This window comes from Pyrgilauda ruficollis, unplaced genomic scaffold (genome assembly GCF_017590135.1).
Source record: "Pyrgilauda ruficollis isolate IOZ18807 unplaced genomic scaffold, ASM1759013v1 scaffold20, whole genome shotgun sequence".
Lineage (NCBI taxonomy): Eukaryota > Metazoa > Chordata > Aves > Passeriformes > Passeridae > Pyrgilauda > Pyrgilauda ruficollis.
The window spans coordinates 4,056,070-4,068,180 of NW_024519207.1; the positions used below are offsets into that span (position 1 = coordinate 4,056,070).

At 36.8% G+C, this 12,111-nt stretch overlaps 1 protein-coding gene across 3 annotated transcripts in view; it reads right to left on the bottom strand.

The window, feature by feature from the left end:
* The window catches only part of LRCH1 (leucine rich repeats and calponin homology domain containing 1), a 115,684-nt gene that overhangs the window by 75,076 nt on the left and 28,497 nt on the right, over positions 1-12,111 (bottom strand). The window lies entirely within an intron of this gene.

Below are 12,111 nucleotides of genomic sequence, written 5' to 3' on the forward strand. Positions count from 1 at the left end.
GGCTTGTGCTGAGCTCTCTGCCAGCACACCTGCAGATATACTGAAGGTGTTATTTGAGACTATTATCCCAGAGTTTTATACCCTGTGCAAGATAGGATACAACTGTTGTGCTATAAACTGTCAGTTGCTCTGTTTTCTGTACACAACAGGATTTGATTTCACAGAAACCTAATTTTAACTCTTGACTGAGGACAGAAATATCTATTTTATACCATGGTCTTGTAACAAGTGGAAAAGTTAAAAGGTTCTAAAACTTTGTTAAAAGGTTAATTTGTGCTTTCAAATCAAGCATCTCAAGATTTTAAATGCCAAGAAGCTTAAGATATAGTCTGTCAAGGTCTCCTATATCATCTGAAATCTTTTGCCAGAAGCATTTGTGAATAACAAATTCTCCTACAGCTTTTTCCAATGCCTGACATGCAGGAGGTTTTTTTCTTGATTCTACAGCTCAGCTGCTACACAACCACCCACATGGATATGTAACACTAAGGACAAAGACTGTCCTTTTAACAATTCCTCCCCCTACTTTTTCCCAGTGATATTCATGAGAACATTATTTGCTCACAGTAATTCTTCTAAAAGACCAATAAGCAAGCTGGCTTCTAGTTTCCTCTTGCCACAGTTTTCCTGATCATTCAAGTCTTTCTGCACCTGTTCCAGTCTCAAGTCATCTTGCTTGTACATAAATGAGGCAGAAACCACCACAGAAGTTTGATGTTACACCATTGCCATGCATAAAATCATGAAGAATTTCTAACCTGTATTGAAACACATCTTCTGATAAAGCCTCAAGACAAAATCAGATGGTTACAATTTGTCACACTGGTGGCTTGTGACCATCCTTACAAGGGTCATAGCCAGGCTTTTTTCCTTTACTAATTATCAGTGATAAAATCATAACTTAGAGCAGCCATTTCACTTTGTGACCCTTTAACTTTTCTTCTGGAGCATTCCTAACATAACAATGAATGTTTCCAGCGCTCAACACACCTTGAGTGCTGTCATAAATCAGTGTTCTCACCATAAAGAAGTAAAAGTGCTTAAGAAACAGAACACGAGGTGGAAAAAATATGAAAAATACAAACCCAAACCTTGATACTAGAAAATACTTTGTTTCTGTAACAAAGTTTCAGGTCACATAACTAAGTTACCTACTTCAGCTGAAATTAAAGAAAACAGAAACAACCAACACCATAAAAATAAAGAAGGGAAAGCACACCACCAAACATTTTTTGCTCACAAGTAGGCTGTAAACCACAGCATTTTCTACTACAACAACAGTCTATAACAACAAAGTGTTTGGCAAGTATCTGCAAGCACATCTGGCATTACAAATCTCAGTTGTAATTCCAAAGATAAAAGCTACGATCCTTTAGTAAACTATGCCAATAGCCAAACCAGTGGTTTATCAGTAGATTATTTGAAAACATGCGTATTGCCATTTGTTACTAAGTATCACTAGGTCTGCTTTTCTCAAACACCTGAAGAGAATGTTGCCCACGTGCTTCCTTCCCACCAACACATCAGCCATATTTTAACCATGAAACAAAAAACATGGTCTTGACATTTTCCACCAGCAAAGCCCATTTCAGAGGTTAAATAAACCTCTAAAAAAGAAGAAAAAAAATTTTAGGCTCACTTTAAGGTTTATTTTAGAGGGTAATAAAGGTCTAAAGCAATGTTCATTGAAACAAATCTCTTACACAACATAACGCTACAACCAAGTATGAATAGATTTAACTTATTTTAATAAAATATGCATGCATTATTAAGAAATACTTTTTTGTATAAAGCATATATAATTTATAAATACACTTTATAATTAATAAAGAACATTACACCCATGGGTCAGAGTGCTGATGTGAAATTACATCAGCAATTCCCCATCAACATCAAGAACTCAGAGGTATGCACAAGCATTTCTATTTCATGCTGCATCTTCTCCAGTTTGACAGAATCCAAGCAAACAACCTCAGCAACTCCCATCAGGGAAGACTCATTTGTTATCCCACAATTAATTTTTTATTGAAAAACAAGAAAAAATGCTTCAAGTAGGCAAGGTAACTTACAAGTCTGGACATTGTAGCCAAATTCCAAGAACATTATTTAAAAACTATATACACACTGGATTTATATGCAAATATTTTTTGAAGAGGAAAACAAGTACTGTGCACAAAGGAACAAGGGAACTTAGCTTTTCCTTCAGGCGTGATGAGCAAAGCGTCTTAGCGACTGTGGCACAGAATCTGGGCAATGTGGGCACACCAGCAGCTCCCTGAACAAACACAGTGACTGTCCAAGAGGACATAGGCAGGAGCGGGGAGAAGCTGGCACAGACCTGGACCAGCATCCCCTTCCTCAGGCAACACTGTAACAAAAATACAGCCTAGTCCTGCTGGAGTCCTGTTTGCATACATTGGAGACAAAGTAGGAAGAGGCAGTAACAGCACCCAAGATGGAAAACCCTTATTTGCTTAGCTCCAGTGAACAAGTGATCTTCAACAGCATGTAGGACACAACACTTAAAAAACATTTCGGGGCCATGAATTAAAGAATGACTCAATCAGAGCTGTCAACAGATCTGCGAGATCATTGGCCTTGACAGAAAGGAAGGGAAGGCAGAGCCAGAGTTCTGCTGTCTTTGAGCACATGCATGGCCAATGTAGACTGTATTCAACAACTCACTTGCCTTAGTTTTTCCAAGCACAAAAAAAGCAGAGATGATTTTTCCCAATTTTTTCAAATGTAGAAGTTAAAAGATAATAACAGAGAATGAGCATTTTCTCCTGTAACTGCAGTTCTACTTCAGATGAGCAATGCACACAAACTACTTGCTTCTGCAACAGTTGGTTAAGAGTTTATCCTCCTATATTATTTCATGCTACTGATAGTGAAGAGGAAAAATAAATTTTAATTGCTGCCATCTATTTATCAGCTCTTGAATGCTTAAAGACAATGTCAAAGGTGAAAGCAGAATTTTGCTTCTAGGGTAATTAATTAATAATAAGATAATCTGGGATCCCTGTGTAAAATGCATCTGATTTAGGTAAAACCTGAACAAATTAAGATTCCAACACAGATACATGTTTTAGAGGAAATAAAATCCTTCTAAAAATAAGACTGCATTATTTTAAGGAGATATAAAAAAAGTTGGTCGAAGGTGCAGGGGTGTGTAATTATTACACTTGTTCGTCAGTAGACATTACCATAGTCTAAATGTACCCAAATGGCTTTGGATTTCTTTAAAAGGAAATAAATTTCAATTCAGACATGGCATGACTGTTACAAGAACAGTTTGTCACTGACTGGAACAAGAAAATAGGGAAGGAGGAAATTTCAATCCTTGCATATGCTACACTCATAAATAAGCATGGATAAAAATCCCCTCTCAAAAGCATGAACGTCACAGACATACTAACTCTTTAGACTACAACAGTCTAAGTATTATTATTACATGTAATATTATATGTATTTAAGTGACAGCATGAAAAAAAATCTCCTTATGCACAGAAGAAATTATGTGAAGTCTCTTAATATATATTTCATTTCTTTTGGCACTTGAACATAAAGCAACTGATAAAAAGCGTATCACTGAGTTGCCTCAAGCTGCTTCTAGATGTAGACGGGAATTTATTGCCAGAAGGAGCAGTCTACATTTTTTAAATTGTTTCTGCATTCTCTGTATACACATTGCCAAATTATTTGCATGTGGTAGACTCATGTCATTTCCAGCTGCTCTTTGGTCCTTACTGTTTTGCTCCAACACATAACTTTCAGTACAGCTTACTGAAACTTGGCCACCGAGCAACAGTATCTTCCAAAAACCACAACCAAACATGCAAAACCTCTCTCCCAGTCATTAAAAGGTACAACAAACAAGAAATATAGCCTTTCCTTAACAGCCAAAGCAAACAACTCAGTAGTTTTCATTCACAGTGCTTTAGCAGCTTTCACCGCTCAATTCTGACAGGCTAAAAGCCCCTTTTAGGTCTCAAAGTTTGCTTAAAACTAATTAAGCACTAGTGGAAAGTGTCTTTTGAGACTTCTATGTGTCCTTCATATATTTTCAGTACGTCACATACTGATTTTAAGAAGTCTTACAACAAAAAAACTTGTATCTAATAAATGAACTCCAATTTCTATACATAAGACTGCACAACAAAAGCAGCTGGTGAAAGTTTATCAGAACTCTTCAAAATTTATTTCCAGCCTTTCATATTAACTTTTCAGTTCCTAGAAGTTTCCTGGTCTTAAGTACTTTCAAGAAAATCCAGCTGTACAAGAAACAATATATTCTTTACCTTCACATGCGTTTCCAGTGTTGACTTTGAAACAACTAATCATGCACTGACTTACAAAAATAGTGTTCAAATAACATATGCTGACTATAAATCATAATTTTTCAGAGTCCTAAGTTCAGTGAGCTATAAAGTTCCCCTAACTCCACTGCAATGGTCAATGAACCATAAAGTTCACTAAGAATTTAACCAAATCACTGTAAATATGAGAAGGATCACACAGATTGACAGGTAACCCATACAGTATTCAGACTGTTAATTCAATCAAAAAATTAATGAAGTAACTGAGAAAATACTCCTGATTTTAGACTCTGCTCTAAGTTACTCTCCTTACAGCATGACAGAGGTAGAGTTGGTGATTATCCTCTTTGGAGGAAACGGATGAGGTAAAAAATATTCTAATCAGCAATCTAGTACACTTTGCTCAGAAAGAAAGCATTGTTTTCCATTGTCTTTCAGAATTTAAAAAAGTTTCTTAAATTCAGTTAAACCATCCACAGTATGGTTCTAAACAAATCCTCTCCAGTTTGCTTTGGCTACATTCCCTGGCACCCTCCTAACTGAGGTTATGTGACCCCTAATACTACCCTGCCATGGCAAACTCCCAAACACACAGGCCAGAGATTTTGATTCCCTAAGACTTTCCTACCAGTTTCCCCAGCCACTATTAATATAATGAATTAATTCCATTTTAATTTCTCACACAATTTTTGGCCTATTTTCTACAGAGAATCACCCATCCTATCAGCAAGGAAAATAGTATTTTAGTATTTTTCTTTATTGAATTATTTGAATAATTATTTGTTTTCTTTTTTACCAGGACTTTTAGAGATGCGCAGTTTGAAAAAAAAAAGCCACCAAATGACTGAAGTAGTTTGGAAAGGCCAAGGAATTGTAAAGATTAAGGTATCCTCTTCAAACTCACTGTGTAGGTCTTACAAGATTTATTTTTTGTAATTACTTTGTAATTAGGTCTGGAACTCTGGTATGCCCCTGGCATTCAGGGACACACACACAAGAGCGAGAGGTCATAGGACTTCATCATGTTCTTGATCTACACAAAATCTACATTTTGATGTACATGTGACAGCAAATTCCAGCACTCCACTTTGTATTTTATACCAGTACTGCTCTGATTTCTCTTCGAGACCGTTTTTTAACTGAACCAGCGATTACTAAGATGTCTTCAACAGAGCAATATAGTCCGCGAATATTTTCCTAGAACACTGCAAATTAATCTAAGTCTGAAGATCAGAACAATTGCCCAAAATTAAAAAAAAAAAAAATCAAGAAAAAATAACCAGCATCTTAAAAATAAAGCTTCACAAACATGCTATTTTTATGGCTCCAGGAATAGCTAAATCACAGGAAGATCAAAGTGGCTGTCCATATGAACATAATGTACAAAATTCTGAAGGAGTTTAAACATCTTCACTGTAGATTGCAATCAGTAGCTTGTGACTACCAGTAGACAGGAATGAAAACAAGACCATTATGATATGTAGTTTTCAACTTAACCTCCTGAGGTTATTGTCCAAATCTATTCGAAGTGGTGAGTTTATCAGGGAAAAGTGCCGACGTGCTATTATTAGTAATACTGCAAATACATTTATTCCCAGACAACTGAACTTCCCCAAATGTTGTTTTGAATGCTTAAGCATATGATCTATAGCAAACAATTCAAATCAACAACTCAACACAAGAAGACAGAAGCTCCTGACGACTGCTTAAATTCAGTAGAGATTGAAAGTAAAGAAAAAGAAAGTAAAAAAAAGAGAAAAACCATATTCAGAACTTCATAAGACACAACAAAGTTTACCTTTATTTTATACTGATGTTTTCACAGTACTACAATTAATTTAGTAATGTGTACTGGGTACATCCAAAACATACTGCATTTTACTCTACAGTGAACAAAAAACTTCTTAAAAAAACCTCGAATATACTATTGCTCCCCACAGAAAAAAAACTTCAGTGTCCTTACCCTTGCTGTCAGGAGGTGAGAAGTTGTTTAGATAGAATACCCACAATAGCTAAACCCAGCTGAATGAACTCACATTACATCACATGAACTCACATGACATCAAACATGCCCAACCATCTAAACTGCCTTAACTGGGAATCCCAAAAAGAATGGCTGAGCTACTATAAATGTCTACGCAAAACAAACTTAAACAGCTAAACAGAAATTAAAATTAACATCACAGAAATCTAATACAAATTTCTCTGCCGAAGTTAAAGAATCTAAATTAAGAAATAAAATAAACATTAAAATAATGTTTATGAGAAACATTTGAGAAGAAACTACATGTATTGCTTTTTCTTACTATTCCATCTTAGTCTGATCTCACAATTGAAAAGTTCTCACCTGTATGATTTTCAGCAACATCTTTTACCACTATATCACAGAAGTTGTTTATCATCCATGAATTTAGTTTCACAATTTTTACAAGTTAGGACTGCTGCAACATTCTCCTTATTCAAAATCAAGTAAGGGGAAATTGGTAAGAGGCTCTTGTGTCCATACACGCAAGCCAGTAAAAGAGCACACCACAAGGACTTTGGCTTTATTCCTCTAGAGCTACAAGACGAATAAAGGACATTAGAAAAGAAGGTATGATAAAGTTATCAGGGTCTGATCAAAGCAGTTTTATAAGCTGTTATCTTTCTAAACAAGCTCAGCTTTTAACATTTATTTTGCAAGCTGTAAAGTAATTCTACCTGACTAAAGGGAGAAATTGGGAGCAGCTGCTCAAGTGTCCATACATATAATTCTCTATCTTCTTGGTAAGTCAATTGCATTCTGTTAGTCTAACAGGGGCCTGCCGGATCATGACCTAGTTATCCATTCCAACCCTGCAGGTGATAATACTACACTTCTCATGCCTGTAAAGACAAAAGTCAAATGAAGTGCTGTCAAATAACATGAACACCGCACAACCAGTGCTACACACTAAGATGAATAAAGCATAAAAATAATGCATATGGCAGGTGGAAAATTGATTTAACACATCAAATAATGGGATTTAAGGCATGGGAAAATAAAATCTTCATCCAATGCAGCATATTAGACTGACATAGAAAGTTCCACAAAAAATGGAAAGTACTGACAGAAGATTTGCAGTGTTCTGTGTGTGTCTAATACCTTTCCAAATCCTAGAAGGAGGCATTCAGTAAGCAAAGCTGGATGACACTTTTGCCCCCTTCTTCTTCACTGTATGTTACTTCAGAGGATAGAGATTTTGACTTATATAGGATTATCAAAGAGCAGCACTCAGCAGATCTCATTATGAATTGTAAATGTATTTAAAACATTTGGAAAAGCAAGCAAGGAACAATGCATAACATAACAATGCAAATGACTACGTCCCAAATAAATCCACAGAGCTATGGATCTATTTTGAAGACTGTATATGGCTCTAGCAGACTCTGTACCAAAATAACATGGCCAAAATAAAAAGGCCAAAGAGAAAAAAGCAATGAAAGTATCAGAACAATTTCCATGAAAAGGAAGATTGAGTTGTTTAAGATTGTTTGGGATGGAGACAACCTAGTAGAAGAGATATGGGAGTCAAAGTCAGCAATGGAACCAACTTGATCAGTAGGGAATGGTAATTTAATTGTCTCTCTGTCTCTGTAATTCAAGGAAAAAAACAAAACAAAACAAGGCATGGAACTCCTTACAAGTGTTACTGGAATTCAAAAAGAAACAACACAAACTTTCTGAAAGAAGTAGCCACAAAGGACTTAGAGGCGACACTTCTGCCTCATGAAGTCCCTCAGCTGCAAATTTTTGAAAATAGGCCGTATGTTTGGGGTGGGGGGGGTTGGAACATGTGCCTGGCTAATCAGTTCCCTTCCCCAGGCACACAGGGTGGGCCACTGAGACGGGCTCCTGGGCTAAGCAACATCTACTGCTCCAAACTCTTCTTTTTCATCAGCATACAAAAAGCTCAGATGAAGTTAAAGCCAGCAAAATTCAGAGAAATGGCTCTGTTAAAATTGTCAATTGACAGTCATACATTATGATTAATGACTACAGTTCACTGATTTACCATAGTCCCTTTGCTGCATAACAATGGACAACAAAGCTATAAGTCTCTGTTTTATTGCCCAAATCATACTTTCGGCATTTCACTGTGCCACCTGCACTGCCAACCTGCCATACAGCACTTTTTACTTCAATATAAATTATTTTAAGGTTAAAGCAGACATTTAATATACCTCAATATACTTCAAGACTTTCAACCCTAAGTTCTGTATGCACAACTGCTTGATATTTTAAGATGACAGACAAATGAAAATAAGACTTTTAAGAGAAAATTGTTGCAGCACCTCTGCCACTGTAAGGATGCTTATGAGTTTGAATGGAATATATATGTACTCTCCTAAAAACAGACTGCAAAAAAGCTTCTTCACATCCCAGCAATATACTCATTTAATAAGATAATAAACAGTATTGTTTTAACGGCACATCAGTATAAAAACCCTACAACCTCTATAGGAGAGTTGTTGACTTTATACAAATAACGATCATGTTACACAAAGAACAAAATCATCTCTTTTCTAAAAAGTTATGAAATCTAGGCATAGACAACTACACACAGAAGATGTGTAATATGCATAAGATTACAGGCAAAGTTGTCAGTAGACCTAAGTTCTATATGAACAGTGCTTTCCAGTAATAATGATCCACATCATAGAGCATTTCATTCAGAATTTCACTAAATTGCACCATATTACCAGCTGACAACAAGAAAAAAAGCAAGGAAATATAACCCACCTGCTTTCCTTCATAAAAACAGTCAGATCCCTGTTAGAATTATTTTTACCAACAGATAAAGAGCAAGCAACAAAAAGTGCTAAATAAGACACCTTTCTGATAGTACCTCACATCTAACAATAAATGAATCACCGCATCAATTAGGCTGGAAAAGAACTCTGAGCTCATCAAGTCCAACCTATGATCAAACATCACCCTGTCAACTAGACCATGGCACTAAGGATCACATCCAGTCTTTCCTTACATAGCTCCAGGGATGTCTCCATCACCTCCCAGAGCAACCATTCCAATATCTCATCACCCTTTCCATGAAGAATTTCTTTCTGATGTGCACCCTAAACTTCCCCTGGCACAGCTTCAGACTGTATCCTCTGGTCCTGTCACTGGCTGCCAGAGAGAAGTGGCCAACCTGGCTGCACCCTCCTTTCAGGCACTTGTAGGGAGTGATAAGGTCCCTCCTGAGCCTCCTCTTCTCCAGGCTGAACACCCACAGCTCCCTCAGCCACTCCTCTTAAGGCTCATGAAGATATATGCTGAAATTCCCAGCTTTGTGAGATTTCAGAAGAGGAGTGAAGTTGAGACAAAAAAACAACATTGCTTGAATCTCTGGTTGGCCAGTTGAGATGCTTTGTCCAAAACTCTCCACAAATTATATGTGATAAAGCAAAACATGCTTTATTCAATTAATCCAGCAATTACACCTAAGAAGGCGATGAACCTGAACATGCATTTCCCACCTTTGTGGGCACTGGTTTACAAGCACAATGGTGACAGTGAGCTTAAGACAGGAAACTGAGTTCCTATGAAGAACCACAGGTACACTGAATTTATTAGGCTAAATATTTGACTCTCAATTACAGTATTTCACAGCAACCACATTAATAATATATTCACCATTCTGCAAACATGAGAGAGTTCAAGTGTAACTATTCCCATTTGCTTACCCCTTTGGCTTGAACATTATGCTCTTCTGTCACATTATGCTCTTCTGTCTAAGAAAATCATGACCTAAATAAATTTGTTAGACAGAAAAACAGTTGCTTGGTAATTCTGGGCAAAATCAATCAATCCCCTGCAACATTTTTTTTTTTCAGCAGCAGGTGACAAAAATGCAAACCTCACAATGGATCTATGAAGGGTGATGAATTTTTGTAAAGCTTCTCAAGAAAACAGGGTTGGTAAAAATTTCAATTAAAATTAGGAACAGCTTTCAGCAAGCTCATCTACTGACAAGATCTGAAATAATTTAAATTCAATTGTTGTAAAATCTATTTTTATGTAAAATGTTGCCTAGCTTGCACCTATGACATTAGTTTTTATATAGAATTACTTTAATGCAGCCTGACAAAATAAAAGCAATTCTACCTGGAATGGAACTTGATCAACCTGGAAAAAAATAAGTGCAAACTAAATGTCAAGTGACTTTTTACTCAAAAACCACATGATGTTGCCTGAGAGATGCAGAAAGAACGTATGTCATATATAAAGACCGATTTTAATAAATGACAAAACATTTAAAGATATGTGCCTAGATACTTTTAGGAGACCAAATTCCACCTTCAATGATTTCAAAGTCTCAAATCACTAAGAAAGCTGGTGCTTAAAAAGTCCACCTATATATATATAAGAATATAAGCAATTACCATATAAATAACAATCCAAAAGGCTTTCAAATAAGAGGAAAATCAATTTAATTCAGCATGTCAGAACACTCTGCATAATAAGGCACAGGAGAAGAGAAACCCCACTAGATTACTTAAGTAATTCATTACCAAACTACAACACCGAAAAGACACAATAGCAGCATGCTTGATTCAGAATCAAGCTAAAACTGATTTCTCAAATCAGTTTGCTGTAAAAGCATTTCTAGAAAAGCACAGCAGACTAAACCATTTTAACAGAGCCAGAACCATGCCCCAGATTTTACACTATTGAAAACCTTGGATACAAAATAACCACAAGATGAGCACTTAAAACAAAGGGCCATCTTGAAAAGAAGGACAAACATTTGTGCTTTGTTTATACTGGAAGAGAGGAAGAACCTCAAAATGGCAAGAGAGAATCACCAAAGCCTGACCAGAGGATGAAGAAATCACCCCACATCCTTCCCTCGTATCACACCCTTGTCAATGCCTTGGGGAGCAGCCTCCCCACAGAGTGACACGGGCAGCCACACTCCAATCAGCACGGTGGCAGCTGGGAGGGCAGGAAGTGGGGGAGTCCATGGCTTGGGTGGGCTGTGTGATTTGGGATGGGGAACACACTTTACTGCCAGCCTACAGCTTAGCAGATTGTGTGGCCTTGCTATACAGCTGGAACATCCATGCTGCCAGGAAGAGGTGTCTGCAATTAAGTGAACTCGCACTCCTGGAAGAACAAGTGCTGCTTGTAACCCACACTGCCCATGGAGCCTTTGTGCCAATAACTGTGTGGGGCAAGAAAGGGATTAGAACTTTTTGTGAAAAAGTATCAAGAGTGTTTAGATATTAGCAGACGTTTATTAATTTTTCTAATGGTCTGACATTCTGGTTTATCTGTTGTATTCCTCATATCAATCCCAAATATACAGTTTCCTGATTGCTGTTTACATTGCATTAATAAGTCAGTAAACTGCTTTTTGTAGTTTAAATTACATGATCTGAGCATTTTTTCCCTGCAACAGTCAGCAACATATGTCCTTGAATATGTCAATCTTTACATTAATTTATATTGTTTCTTAGCAGCTGTCCACAGATAATACAGACCAAACAGCCTTTTTGTAGGAAAAAAGAAAACCCAAACATTTCCTCAGAGATGATTCATTATTCAGCTACATCCATTTAACTTAAGATACATCTTCCAACTAGACTTAGACCAAGAAATACAAACCAAAAGAGGCATTCAGTACCTTTCTGAACTCCCCAAATTCCTTCACCTCTAACGAAATTCAAGGTGGACCTCTCCATCAGTTGAGTCTTTTAAAATCTTATGCTAGCCTGTTTTCACAGCATGACATTACATCCAGCACAATCAGAAATCTCATACATATGC